Here is a 14,126-nt window from a genome sequence, read left to right on the forward strand (position 1 = left end):
CACTGACTCAGCCCTTAACCCCAGTGATCAGAAATTGTCAAAACTTGTTTTTCAGCAGAAATAAACACGTTTTGGCAACTTTGGTCACCCCCATGTAAGTTATAGGGCAGGAACAGCACAGTTTTCAAAACGTGTTTTTCAGCCCGAAATAAACGCGTTTTCTCAGCCCTTAGAATCGCAGTGTAACTGCCTGGCTCAGAAGAGCACACTGACTCAGCCCTTAACCCCAGTGTGCAGAAATTGTCAAAACGTGTTTTTCAGCAGAAATAAACACGTTTTGGCAACTTTGGTCACCCCCATGTAAGTTATAGGGCAGGAACAGCACAGTTTTCAAAACGTGTTTTTCAGCCCGAAATAAACGCTTTTTCTCAGCCCTTGGAATCGCAGTGTAACTGCCTGGCTCCGAAGAGCACACTGAGTCAGCCCTTAACCCCAGTGATCAGAAATTGTCAAAACGTGTTTTTCAGCAGAAATAAACACGTTTTGGCAACTTTGGTCTCCCCCATGTAAGTTATATGGCTGGAACAGCACAGTTTTCAAAACGTGTTTTTCAGCCCGAAATAAACGCTTTTTCTCAACCCTTGGAATCGCAGTGTAACTGCCTGGCTCAGAAGAGCACACTGACTCAGCCCTTAACCCCAGTGATCAGAAATTGTCAAAACTTGTTTTTCAGCAGAAATAAACACGTTTTGGCAACTTTGGTCACCCCCATGTAAGTTATAGGGCAGGAACAGCACAGTTTTCAAAACGTGTTTTTCAGCCCGAAATAAACGCGTTTTCTCAGCCCTTAGAATCGCAGTGTAACTGCTTGGCTCAGAAGAGCACACAGAGTCAGCCCTTAACCCCAGTGATCAGAAATTGTCAAAACATGTTTTTCAGCAGAAATAAACACGTTTTGGCAACTTTGGTCACCCCCATGTAAGTTATAGGGCAGGAACAGCACAGTTTTCAAAACGTGTTTTTCAGCCCGAAATAAACGCGTTTTCTCAGCCCTTAGAATCGCAGTGTAACTGCTTGGCTCAGAAGAGCACACAGAGTCAGCCCTTAACCCCAGTGATCAGAAATTGTCAAAACTTGTTTTTCAGCAGAAATAAACACGTTTTGGCAACTTTGGTCACCCCCATGTAAGTTATAGGGCAGGAACAGCACAGTTTTCAAAACGTGTTTTTCAGCCCGAAATAAACGCGTTTTCTCAGCCCTTAGAATCGCAGTGTAACTGCCTGGCTCAGAAGAGCACACTGACTCAGCCCTTAACCCCAGTGTGCAGAAATTGTCAAAACGTGTTTTTCAGCAGAAATAAACACGTTTTGGCAACTTTGGTCACCCCCATGTAAGTTATAGGGCAGGAACAGCACAGTTTTCAAAACGTGTTTTTCAGCCCGAAATAAACGCTTTTTCTCAGCCCTTGGAATCGCAGTGTAACTGCCTGGCTCCGAAGAGCACACTGAGTCAGCCCTTAACCCCAGTGATCAGAAATTGTCAAAACGTGTTTTTCAGCAGAAATAAACACGTTTTGGCAACTTTGGTCTCCCCCATGTAAGTTATATGGCTGGAACAGCACAGTTTTCAAAACGTGTTTTTCAGCCCGAAATAAACGCTTTTTCTCAGCCCTTGGAATCGCAGTGTAACTGCTTGGCTCAGAAGAGCACACAGAGTCAGCCCTTAACCCCAGTGATCAGAAATTGTCAAAACATGTTTTTCAGCAGAAATAAACACGTTTTGGCAACTTTGGTCACCCCCATGTAAGTTATAGGGCAGGAACAGCACAGTTTTCAAAACGTGTTTTTCAGCCCGAAATAAACGCGTTTTCTCAGCCCTTAGAATCGCAGTGTAACTGCTTGGCTCAGAAGAGCACACAGAGTCAGCCCTTAACCCCAGTGATCAGAAATTGTCAAAACATGTTTTTCAGCAGAAATAAACACGTTTTGGCAACTTTGGTCACCCCCATGTAAGTTATAGGGCAGGAACAGCACAGTTTTCAAAACGTGTTTTTCAGCCCGAAATAAACGCGTTTTCTCAGCCCTTGGAATCGCAGTGTAACTGCCTGGCTCAGAAGAGCACACTGACTCAGCCCTTAACCCCAGTGTGCAGAAATTGTCAAAACGTGTTTTTCAGCAGAAATAAACACGTTTTGGCAACTTTGGTCAACCCCATGTAAGTTATAGGGCAGGAACAGCACAGTTTTCAAAACGTGTTTTTCAGCCCGAAATAAACGCTTTTTTTCAGCACTTGGAATCACAGTGTAACTGCTTGGCTCAGAAGAGCACACTGAGTCAGCCCTACACCCCAGTGATCAGAAATTGTCAAAACGTGTTTTTCAGCAGAAATAAACACGTTTTGGCAACTTTGGTCACCCCCATGTAAGTTATAGGGCAGGAACAGCACAGTTTTCAAAACGTGTTTTTCAGCCCGAAATAAACGCGTTTTCTCAGCCCTTAGAATCGTAGTGTAACTGCCTGGCTCAGAAGAGCACACAGAGTCAGCCCTTAACCCCAGTGATCAGAAATTGTCAAAACATGTTTTTCAGCAGAAATAAACACGTTTTGGCAACTTTGGTCACCCCCATGTAAGTTATAGGGCAGGAACAGCACAGTTTTCAAAACGTGTTTTTCAGCCCGAAATAAACGCGTTTTCTCAGCCCTTAGAATCGCAGTGTAACTGCTTGGCTCAGAAGAGCACACAGAGTCAGCCCTTAACCCCAGTGATCAGAAATTGTCAAAACATGTTTTTCAGCAGAAATAAACACGTTTTGGCAACTTTGGTCACCCCCATGTAAGTTATAGGGCAGGAACAGCACAGTTTTCAAAACGTGTTTTTCAGCCCGAAATAAACGCTTTTTTTCAGCACTTGGAATCACAGTGTAACTGCTTGGCTCAGAAGAGCACACTGAGTCAGCCCTTAACCCCAGTGATCAGAAATTGTCAAAACGTGTTTTTCAGCAGAAATAAACACGTTTTGGCAACTTTGGTCACCCCCATGTAAGTTATAGGGCAGGAACAACACAGTTTTCAAAACGTGTTTTTCTGCCCGAAATAAACGCGTTTTCTCAGCCCTTGGAATCGCAGTGTAACTGCCTGGCTCAGAAGAGCACACTGACTCAGCCCTTAACCCCAGTGTGCAGAAATTGTCAAAACGTGTTTTTCAGCAGAAATAAACACGTTTTGGCAACTTTGGTCAACCCCATGTAAGTTATAGGGCAGGAACAGCACAGTTTTCAAAACGTGTTTTTCAGCCCGAAATAAACGCTTTTTTTCAGCACTTGGAATCACAGTGTAACTGCTTGGCTCAGAAGAGCACACTGAGTCAGCCCTTAACCCCAGTGATCAGAAATTGTCAAAACGTGTTTTTCAGCAGAAATAAACACGTTTTGGCAACTTTGGTCACCCCCATGTAAGTTATAGGGCAGGAACAGCACAGTTTTCAAAACGTGTTTTTCAGTCCGAAATAAACGCGTTTTCTCAGCCCTTAGAATCGCAGTGTAACTGCCTGGCTCAGAAGAGCACACTGACTCAGCCCTTAACCCCAGTGTGCAGAAATTGTCAAAACGTGTTTTTCAGCAGAAATAAACACGTTTTGGCAACTTTGGTCACCCCCATGTAAGTTATAGGGCAGGAACAGCACAGTTTTCAAAACGTGTTTTTCAGCCCGAAATAAACGCTTTTTTTCAGCACTTGGAATCACAGTGTAACTGCTTGGCTCAGAAGAGCACACTGAGTCAGCCCTACACCCCAGTGATCAGAAATTGTCAAAACGTGTTTTTCAGCAGAAATAAACACGTTTTGGCAACTTTGGTCACCCCCATGTAAGTTATAGGGCAGGAACAGCACAGTTTTCAAAACGTGTTTTTCAGCCCGAAATAAACGCGTTTTCTCAGCCCTTAGAATCGTAGTGTAACTGCCTGGCTCAGAAGAGCACACTGACTCAGCCCTTAACCCCAGTGTGCAGAAATTGTCAAAACGTGTTTTTCAGCAGAAATAAACACGTTTTGGCAACTTTGGTCACCCCCATGTAAGTTATAGGGCAGGAACAGCACAGTTTTCAAAACGTGTTTTTCAGCCCGAAATAAACGCTTTTTCTCATCCCTTGGAATCGCAGTGTAACTGCCTGGCTCAGAAGAGCACACTGAGTCAGCCCTTAACCCCAGTGATCAGAAATTGTCAAAACGTGTTTTTCAGCAGAAATAAACACGTTTTGGCAACTTTGGTCACCCCCATGTAAGTTATAGGGCAGGAACAGCACAGTTTTCAAAACGTGTTTTTCAGCCCGAAATAAACGCGTTTTCTCAGCCCTTAGAATCGCAGTGTAACTGCTTGGCTCAGAAGAGCACACAGAGTCAGCCCTTAACCCCAGTGATCAGAAATTGTCAAAACGTGTTTTTCAGCAGAAATAAACACGTTTTGGCAACTTTGGTCACCCCCATGTAAGTTATAGGGCAGGAACAGCACAGTTTTAAAAACGTGTTTTTCAGCCTGAAATAAACGCGTTTTCTCAGCCCTTGGAATCGCAGTGTAACTGCCTGGCTCAGAAGAGCACACTGACTCAGCCCTTAACCCCAGTGTGCAGAAATTGTCAAAACGTGTTTTTCAGCAGAAATAAACACGTTTTGGCAACTTTGGTCAACCCCATGTAAGTTATAGGGCCGGAACAGCACAGTTTTCAAAACGTGTTTTTCAGCCCGAAATAAACGCTTTTTTTCAGCACTTGGAATCACAGTGTAACTGCTTGGCTCAGAAGAGCACACTGAGTCAGCCCTTAACCCCAGTGATCAGAAATTGTCAAAACGTGTTTTTCAGCAGAAATAAACACGTTTTGGCAACTTTGGTCACCCCCAAGTAAGTTATAGGGCAGGAACAACACAGTTTTCAAAACGTGTTTTTCTGCCCGAAATAAACGCGTTTTCTCAGCCCTTGGAATCGCAGTGTAACTGCCTGGCTCAGAAGAGCACACTGACTCAGCCCTTAACCCCAGTGTGCAGAAATTGTCAAAACGTGTTTTTCAGCAGAAATAAACACGTTTTGGCAACTTTGGTCAACCCCATGTAAGTTATAGGGCAGGAACAGCACAGTTTTCAAAACGTGTTTTTCAGCCCGAAATAAACGCTTTTTTTCAGCACTTGGAATCACAGTGTAACTGCTTGGCTCAGAAGAGCACACTGAGTCAGCCCTTAACCCCAGTGATCAGAAATTGTCAAAACGTGTTTTTCAGCAGAAATAAACACGTTTTGGCAACTTTGGTCACCCCCATGTAAGTTATAGGGCAGGAACAGCACAGTTTTCAAAACGTGTTTTTCAGCCCGAAATAAACGCGTTTTCTCAGCCCTTAGAATCGCAGTGTAACTGCCTGGCTCAGAAGAGCACACTGACTCAGCCCTTAACCCCAGTGTGCAGAAATTGTCAAAACGTGTTTTTCAGCAGAAATAAACACGTTTTGGCAACTTTGGTCACCCCCATGTAAGTTATAGGGCAGGAACAGCACAGTTTTCAAAACGTATTTTTCAGCCCGAAATAAACGCTTTTTTTCAGCACTTGGAATCACAGTGTAACTGCTTGGCTCAGAAGAGCACACTGAGTCAGCCCTACACCCCAGTGATCAGAAATTGTCAAAACGTCTTTTTCAGCAGAAATAAACACGTTTTGGCAACTTTGGTCACCCCCATGTAAGTTATAGGGCAGGAACAGCACAGTTTTCAAAACGTGTTTTTCAGCCCGAAATAAACGCTTTTTTTCAGCACTTGGAATCACAGTGTAACTGCTTGGCTCAGAAGAGCACACTGAGTCAGCCCTTAACCCCAGTGATCAGAAATTGTCAAAACGTGTTTTTCAGCAGAAATAAACACGTTTTGGCAACTTTGGTCACCCCCATGTAAGTTATAGGGCAGGAACAACACAGTTTTCAAAACGTGTTTTTCAGCCCGAAATAAACGCGTTTTCTCAGCCCTTGGAATCGCAGTGTAACTGCCTGGCTCAGAAGAGCACACTGACTCAGCCCTTAACCCCAGTGTGCAGAAATTGTCAAAACGTGTTTTTCAGCAGAAATAAACACGTTTTGGCAACTTTGGTCAACCCCATGTAAGTTATAGGGCAGGAACAGCACAGTTTTCAAAACGTGTTTTTCAGCCCGAAATAAACGCTTTTCATCAGCACTTGGAATAACAGTGTAACTGCTTGGCTCAGAGAAGCACACTGAGTCAGCCCTTAACCCCAGTGATCAGAAATTGTCAAAACGTGTTTTTCAGCAGAAATAAACACGTTTTGGCAACTTTGGTCACCCCCATGTAAGTTATAGGGCAGGAACAGCACAGTTTTCAAAACGTGTTTTTCAGCCCGAAATAAACGCGTTTTCTCAGCCCTTAGAATCGCAGTGTAACTGCCTGGCTCAGAAGAGCACACTGACTCAGCCCTTAACCCCAGTGTGCAGAAATTGTCAAAACGTGTTTTTCAGCAGAAATAAACACGTTTTGGCAACTTTGGTCACCCCCATGTAAGTTATAGGGCAGGAACAGCACAGTTTTCAAAACGTGTTTTTCAGCCCGAAATAAACGCTTTTTCTCAGCCCTTGGAATCGCAGTGTAACTGCCTGGCTCCGAAGAGCACACTGAGTCAGCCCTTAACCCCAGTTATCAGAAATTGTCAAAACGTGTTTTTCAGCAGAAATAAACACGTTTTGGCAACTTTGGTCTCCCCCATGTAAGTTATATGGCTGGAACAGCACAGTTTTCAAAACGTGTTTTTCAGCCCGAAATAAACGCTTTTTCTCAGCCCTTGGAATCGCAGTGTAACTGCCTGGCTCAGAAGAGCACACTGACTCAGCCCTTAACCCCAGTGATCAGAAATTGTCAAAACTTGTTTTTCAGCAGAAATAAACACGTTTTGGCAACTTTGGTCACCCCCATGTAAGTTATAGGGCAGGAACAGCACAGTTTTCAAAACGTGTTTTTCAGCCCGAAATAAACGCGTTTTCTCAGCCCTTAGAATCGCAGTGTAACTGCCTGGCTCAGAAGAGCACACTGACTCAGCCCTTAACCCCAGTGTGCAGAAATTGTCAAAACGTGTTTTTCAGCAGAAATAAACACGTTTTGGCAACTTTGGTCACCCCCATGTAAGTTATAGGGCAGGAACAGCACAGTTTTCAAAACGTGTTTTTCAGCCCGAAATAAACGCTTTTTCTCAGCCCTTGGAATCGCAGTGTAACTGCCTGGCTCCGAAGAGCACACTGAGTCAGCCCTTAACCCCAGTGATCAGAAATTGTCAAAACGTGTTTTTCAGCAGAAATAAACACGTTTTGGCAACTTTGGTCTCCCCCATGTAAGTTATATGGCTGGAACAGCACAGTTTTCAAAACGTGTTTTTCAGCCCGAAATAAACGCTTTTTCTCAACCCTTGGAATCGCAGTGTAACTGCCTGGCTCAGAAGAGCACACTGACTCAGCCCTTAACCCCAGTGATCAGAAATTGTCAAAACTTGTTTTTCAGCAGAAATAAACACGTTTTGGCAACTTTGGTCACCCCCATGTAAGTTATAGGGCAGGAACAGCACAGTTTTCAAAACGTGTTTTTCAGCCCGAAATAAACGCGTTTTCTCAGCCCTTAGAATCGCAGTGTAACTGCTTGGCTCAGAAGAGCACACAGAGTCAGCCCTTAACCCCAGTGATCAGAAATTGTCAAAACATGTTTTTCAGCAGAAATAAACACGTTTTGGCAACTTTGGTCACCCCCATGTAAGTTATAGGGCAGGAACAGCACAGTTTTCAAAACGTGTTTTTCAGCCCGAAATAAACGCGTTTTCTCAGCCCTTAGAATCGCAGTGTAACTGCTTGGCTCAGAAGAGCACACAGAGTCAGCCCTTAACCCCAGTGATCAGAAATTGTCAAAACTTGTTTTTCAGCAGAAATAAACACGTTTTGGCAACTTTGGTCACCCCCATGTAAGTTATAGGGCAGGAACAGCACAGTTTTCAAAACGTGTTTTTCAGCCCGAAATAAACGCGTTTTCTCAGCCCTTAGAATCGCAGTGTAACTGCCTGGCTCAGAAGAGCACACTGACTCAGCCCTTAACCCCAGTGTGCAGAAATTGTCAAAACGTGTTTTTCAGCAGAAATAAACACGTTTTGGCAACTTTGGTCACCCCCATGTAAGTTATAGGGCAGGAACAGCACAGTTTTCAAAACGTGTTTTTCAGCCCGAAATAAACGCTTTTTCTCAGCCCTTGGAATCGCAGTGTAACTGCCTGGCTCCGAAGAGCACACTGAGTCAGCCCTTAACCCCAGTGATCAGAAATTGTCAAAACGTGTTTTTCAGCAGAAATAAACACGTTTTGGCAACTTTGGTCTCCCCCATGTAAGTTATATGGCTGGAACAGCACAGTTTTCAAAACGTGTTTTTCAGCCCGAAATAAACGCTTTTTCTCATCCCTTGGAATCGCAGTGTAACTGCCTGGCTCAGAAGAGCACACTGAGTCAGCCCTTAACCCCAGTGATCAGAAATTGTCAAAACGTGTTTTTCAGCAGAAATAAACACGTTTTGGCAACTTTGGTCACCCCCATGTAAGTTATAGGGCAGGAACAGCACAGTTTTCAAAACGTGTTTTTCAGCCCGAAATAAACGCGTTTTCTCAGCCCTTAGAATCGCAGTGTAACTGCTTGGCTCAGAAGAGCACACAGAGTCAGCCCTTAACCCCAGTGATCAGAAATTGTCAAAACGTGTTTTTCAGCAGAAATAAACACGTTTTGGCAACTTTGGTCACCCCCATGTAAGTTATAGGGCAGGAACAGCACAGTTTTAAAAACGTGTTTTTCAGCCTGAAATAAACGCGTTTTCTCAGCCCTTGGAATCGCAGTGTAACTGCCTGGCTCAGAAGAGCACACTGACTCAGCCCTTAACCCCAGTGTGCAGAAATTGTCAAAACGTGTTTTTCAGCAGAAATAAACACGTTTTGGCAACTTTGGTCAACCCCATGTAAGTTATAGGGCCGGAACAGCACAGTTTTCAAAACGTGTTTTTCAGCCCGAAATAAACGCTTTTTTTCAGCACTTGGAATCACAGTGTAACTGCTTGGCTCAGAAGAGCACACTGAGTCAGCCCTTAACCCCAGTGATCAGAAATTGTCAAAACGTGTTTTTCAGCAGAAATAAACACGTTTTGGCAACTTTGGTCACCCCCAAGTAAGTTATAGGGCAGGAACAACACAGTTTTCAAAACGTGTTTTTCTGCCCGAAATAAACGCGTTTTCTCAGCCCTTGGAATCGCAGTGTAACTGCCTGGCTCAGAAGAGCACACTGACTCAGCCCTTAACCCCAGTGTGCAGAAATTGTCAAAACGTGTTTTTCAGCAGAAATAAACACGTTTTGGCAACTTTGGTCAACCCCATGTAAGTTATAGGGCAGGAACAGCACAGTTTTCAAAACGTGTTTTTCAGCCCGAAATAAACGCTTTTTTTCAGCACTTGGAATCACAGTGTAACTGCTTGGCTCAGAAGAGCACACTGAGTCAGCCCTTAACCCCAGTTATCAGAAATTGTCAAAACGTGTTTTTCAGCAGAAATAAACACGTTTTGGCAACTTTGGTCTCCCCCATGTAAGTTATATGGCTGGAACAGCACAGTTTTCAAAACGTGTTTTTCAGCCCGAAATAAACGCTTTTTCTCAGCCCTTGGAATCGCAGTGTAACTGCCTGGCTCAGAAGAGCACACTGACTCAGCCCTTAACCCCAGTGATCAGAAATTGTCAAAACTTGTTTTTCAGCAGAAATAAACACGTTTTGGCAACTTTGGTCACCCCCATGTAAGTTATAGGGCAGGAACAGCACAGTTTTCAAAACGTGTTTTTCAGCCCGAAATAAACGCGTTTTCTCAGCCCTTAGAATCGCAGTGTAACTGCCTGGCTCAGAAGAGCACACTGACTCAGCCCTTAACCCCAGTGTGCAGAAATTGTCAAAACGTGTTTTTCAGCAGAAATAAACACGTTTTGGCAACTTTGGTCACCCCCATGTAAGTTATAGGGCAGGAACAGCACAGTTTTCAAAACGTGTTTTTCAGCCCGAAATAAACGCTTTTTCTCAGCCCTTGGAATCGCAGTGTAACTGCCTGGCTCCGAAGAGCACACTGAGTCAGCCCTTAACCCCAGTGATCAGAAATTGTCAAAACGTGTTTTTCAGCAGAAATAAACACGTTTTGGCAACTTTGGTCTCCCCCATGTAAGTTATATGGCTGGAACAGCACAGTTTTCAAAACGTGTTTTTCAGCCCGAAATAAACGCTTTTTCTCATCCCTTGGAATCGCAGTGTAACTGCCTGGCTCAGAAGAGCACACTGAGTCAGCCCTTAACCCCAGTGATCAGAAATTGTCAAAACGTGTTTTTCAGCAGAAATAAACACGTTTTGGCAACTTTGGTCACCCCCATGTAAGTTATAGGGCAGGAACAGCACAGTTTTCAAAACGTGTTTTTCAGCCCGAAATAAACGCGTTTTCTCAGCCCTTAGAATCGCAGTGTAACTGCTTGGCTCAGAAGAGCACACAGAGTCAGCCCTTAACCCCAGTGATCAGAAATTGTCAAAACGTGTTTTTCAGCAGAAATAAACACGTTTTGGCAACTTTGGTCACCCCCATGTAAGTTATAGGGCAGGAACAGCACAGTTTTAAAAACGTGTTTTTCAGCCTGAAATAAACGCGTTTTCTCAGCCCTTGGAATCGCAGTGTAACTGCCTGGCTCAGAAGAGCACACTGACTCAGCCCTTAACCCCAGTGTGCAGAAATTGTCAAAACGTGTTTTTCAGCAGAAATAAACACGTTTTGGCAACTTTGGTCAACCCCATGTAAGTTATAGGGCCGGAACAGCACAGTTTTCAAAACGTGTTTTTCAGCCCGAAATAAACGCTTTTTTTCAGCACTTGGAATCACAGTGTAACTGCTTGGCTCAGAAGAGCACACTGAGTCAGCCCTTAACCCCAGTGATCAGAAATTGTCAAAACGTGTTTTTCAGCAGAAATAAACACGTTTTGGCAACTTTGGTCACCCCCAAGTAAGTTATAGGGCAGGAACAACACAGTTTTCAAAACGTGTTTTTCTGCCCGAAATAAACGCGTTTTCTCAGCCCTTGGAATCGCAGTGTAACTGCCTGGCTCAGAAGAGCACACTGACTCAGCCCTTAACCCCAGTGTGCAGAAATTGTCAAAACGTGTTTTTCAGCAGAAATAAACACGTTTTGGCAACTTTGGTCAACCCCATGTAAGTTATAGGGCAGGAACAGCACAGTTTTCAAAACGTGTTTTTCAGCCCGAAATAAACGCTTTTTTTCAGCACTTGGAATCACAGTGTAACTGCTTGGCTCAGAAGAGCACACTGAGTCAGCCCTTAACCCCAGTGATCAGAAATTGTCAAAACGTGTTTTTCAGCAGAAATAAACACGTTTTGGCAACTTTGGTCACCCCCATGTAAGTTATAGGGCAGGAACAGCACAGTTTTCAAAACGTGTTTTTCAGCCCGAAATAAACGCGTTTTCTCAGCCCTTAGAATCGCAGTGTAACTGCCTGGCTCAGAAGAGCACACTGACTCAGCCCTTAACCCCAGTGTGCAGAAATTGTCAAAACGTGTTTTTCAGCAGAAATAAACACGTTTTGGCAACTTTGGTCACCCCCATGTAAGTTATAGGGCAGGAACAGCACAGTTTTCAAAACGTATTTTTCAGCCCGAAATAAACGGTTTTTTTCAGCACTTGGAATCACAGTGTAACTGCTTGGCTCAGAAGAGCACACTGAGTCAGCCCTACACCCCAGTGATCAGAAATTGTCAAAACGTCTTTTTCAGCAGAAATAAACACGTTTTGGCAACTTTGGTCACCCCCATGTAAGTTATAGGGCAGGAACAGCACAGTTTTCAAAACGTGTTTTTCAGCCCGAAATAAACGCTTTTTTTCAGCACTTGGAATCACAGTGTAACTGCTTGGCTCAGAAGAGCACACTGAGTCAGCCCTTAACCCCAGTGATCAGAAATTGTCAAAACGTGTTTTTCAGCAGAAATAAACACGTTTTGGCAACTTTGGTCACCCCCATGTAAGTTATAGGGCAGGAACAACACAGTTTTCAAAACGTGTTTTTCAGCCCGAAATAAACGCGTTTTCTCAGCCCTTGGAATCGCAGTGTAACTGCCTGGCTCAGAAGAGCACACTGACTCAGCCCTTAACCCCAGTGTGCAGAAATTGTCAAAACGTGTTTTTCAGCAGAAATAAACACGTTTTGGCAACTTTGGTCAACCCCATGTAAGTTATAGGGCAGGAACAGCACAGTTTTCAAAACGTGTTTTTCAGCCCGAAATAAACGCTTTTCATCAGCACTTGGAATAACAGTGTAACTGCTTGGCTCAGAGAAGCACACTGAGTCAGCCCTTAACCCCAGTGATCAGAAATTGTCAAAACGTGTTTTTCAGCAGAAATAAACACGTTTTGGCAACTTTGGTCACCCCCATGTAAGTTATAGGGCAGGAACAGCACAGTTTTCAAAACGTGTTTTTCAGCCCGAAATAAACGCGTTTTCTCAGCCCTTAGAATCGCAGTGTAACTGCCTGGCTCAGAAGAGCACACTGACTCAGCCCTTAACCCCAGTGTGCAGAAATTGTCAAAACGTGTTTTTCAGCAGAAATAAACACGTTTTGGCAACTTTGGTCACCCCCATGTAAGTTATAGGGCAGGAACAGCACAGTTTTCAAAACGTGTTTTTCAGCCCGAAATAAACGCTTTTTCTCAGCCCTTGGAATCGCAGTGTAACTGCCTGGCTCCGAAGAGCACACTGAGTCAGCCCTTAACCCCAGTTATCAGAAATTGTCAAAACGTGTTTTTCAGCAGAAATAAACACGTTTTGGCAACTTTGGTCTCCCCCATGTAAGTTATATGGCTGGAACAGCACAGTTTTCAAAACGTGTTTTTCAGCCCGAAATAAACGCTTTTTCTCAGCCCTTGGAATCGCAGTGTAACTGCCTGGCTCAGAAGAGCACACTGACTCAGCCCTTAACCCCAGTGATCAGAAATTGTCAAAACTTGTTTTTCAGCAGAAATAAACACGTTTTGGCAACTTTGGTCACCCCCATGTAAGTTATAGGGCAGGAACAGCACAGTTTTCAAAACGTGTTTTTCAGCCCGAAATAAACGCGTTTTCTCAGCCCTTAGAATCGCAGTGTAACTGCCTGGCTCAGAAGAGCACACTGACTCAGCCCTTAACCCCAGTGTGCAGAAATTGTCAAAACGTGTTTTTCAGCAGAAATAAACACGTTTTGGCAACTTTGGTCACCCCCATGTAAGTTATAGGGCAGGAACAGCACAGTTTTCAAAACGTGTTTTTCAGCCCGAAATAAACGCTTTTTCTCAGCCCTTGGAATCGCAGTGTAACTGCCTGGCTCCGAAGAGCACACTGAGTCAGCCCTTAACCCCAGTGATCAGAAATTGTCAAAACGTGTTTTTCAGCAGAAATAAACACGTTTTGGCAACTTTGGTCTCCCCCATGTAAGTTATATGGCTGGAACAGCACAGTTTTCAAAACGTGTTTTTCAGCCCGAAATAAACGCTTTTTCTCAGCCCTTGGAATCGCAGTGTAACTGCCTGGCTCAGAAGAGCACACTGACTCAGCCCTTAACCCCAGTGATCAGAAATTGTCAAAACTTGTTTTTCAGCAGAAATAAACACGTTTTGGCAACTTTGGTCACCCCCATGTAAGTTATAGGGCAGGAACAGCACAGTTTTCAAAACGTGTTTTTCAGCCCGAAATAAACGCGTTTTCTCAGCCCTTAGAATCGCAGTGTAACTGCTTGGCTCAGAAGAGCACACAGAGTCAGCCCTTAACCCCAGTGATCAGAAATTGTCAAAACATGTTTTTCAGCAGAAATAAACACGTTTTGGCAACTTTGGTCACCCCCATGTAAGTTATAGGGCAGGAACAGCACAGTTTTCAAAACGTGTTTTTCAGCCCGAAATAAACGCGTTTTCTCAGCCCTTAGAATCGCAGTGTAACTGCTTGGCTCAGAAGAGCACACAGAGTCAGCCCTTAACCCCAGTGATCAGAAATTGTCAAAACATGTTTTTCAGCAGAAATAAACACGTTTTGGCAACTTTGGTCACCCCCATGTAAGTTATAGGGCAGGAACAGCA

This window comes from Atractosteus spatula, chromosome 2 (assembly GCF_055471065.1).
Source record: "Atractosteus spatula isolate fAtrSpa1 chromosome 2, fAtrSpa1.hap1, whole genome shotgun sequence".
NCBI lineage: Eukaryota > Metazoa > Chordata > Actinopteri > Semionotiformes > Lepisosteidae > Atractosteus > Atractosteus spatula.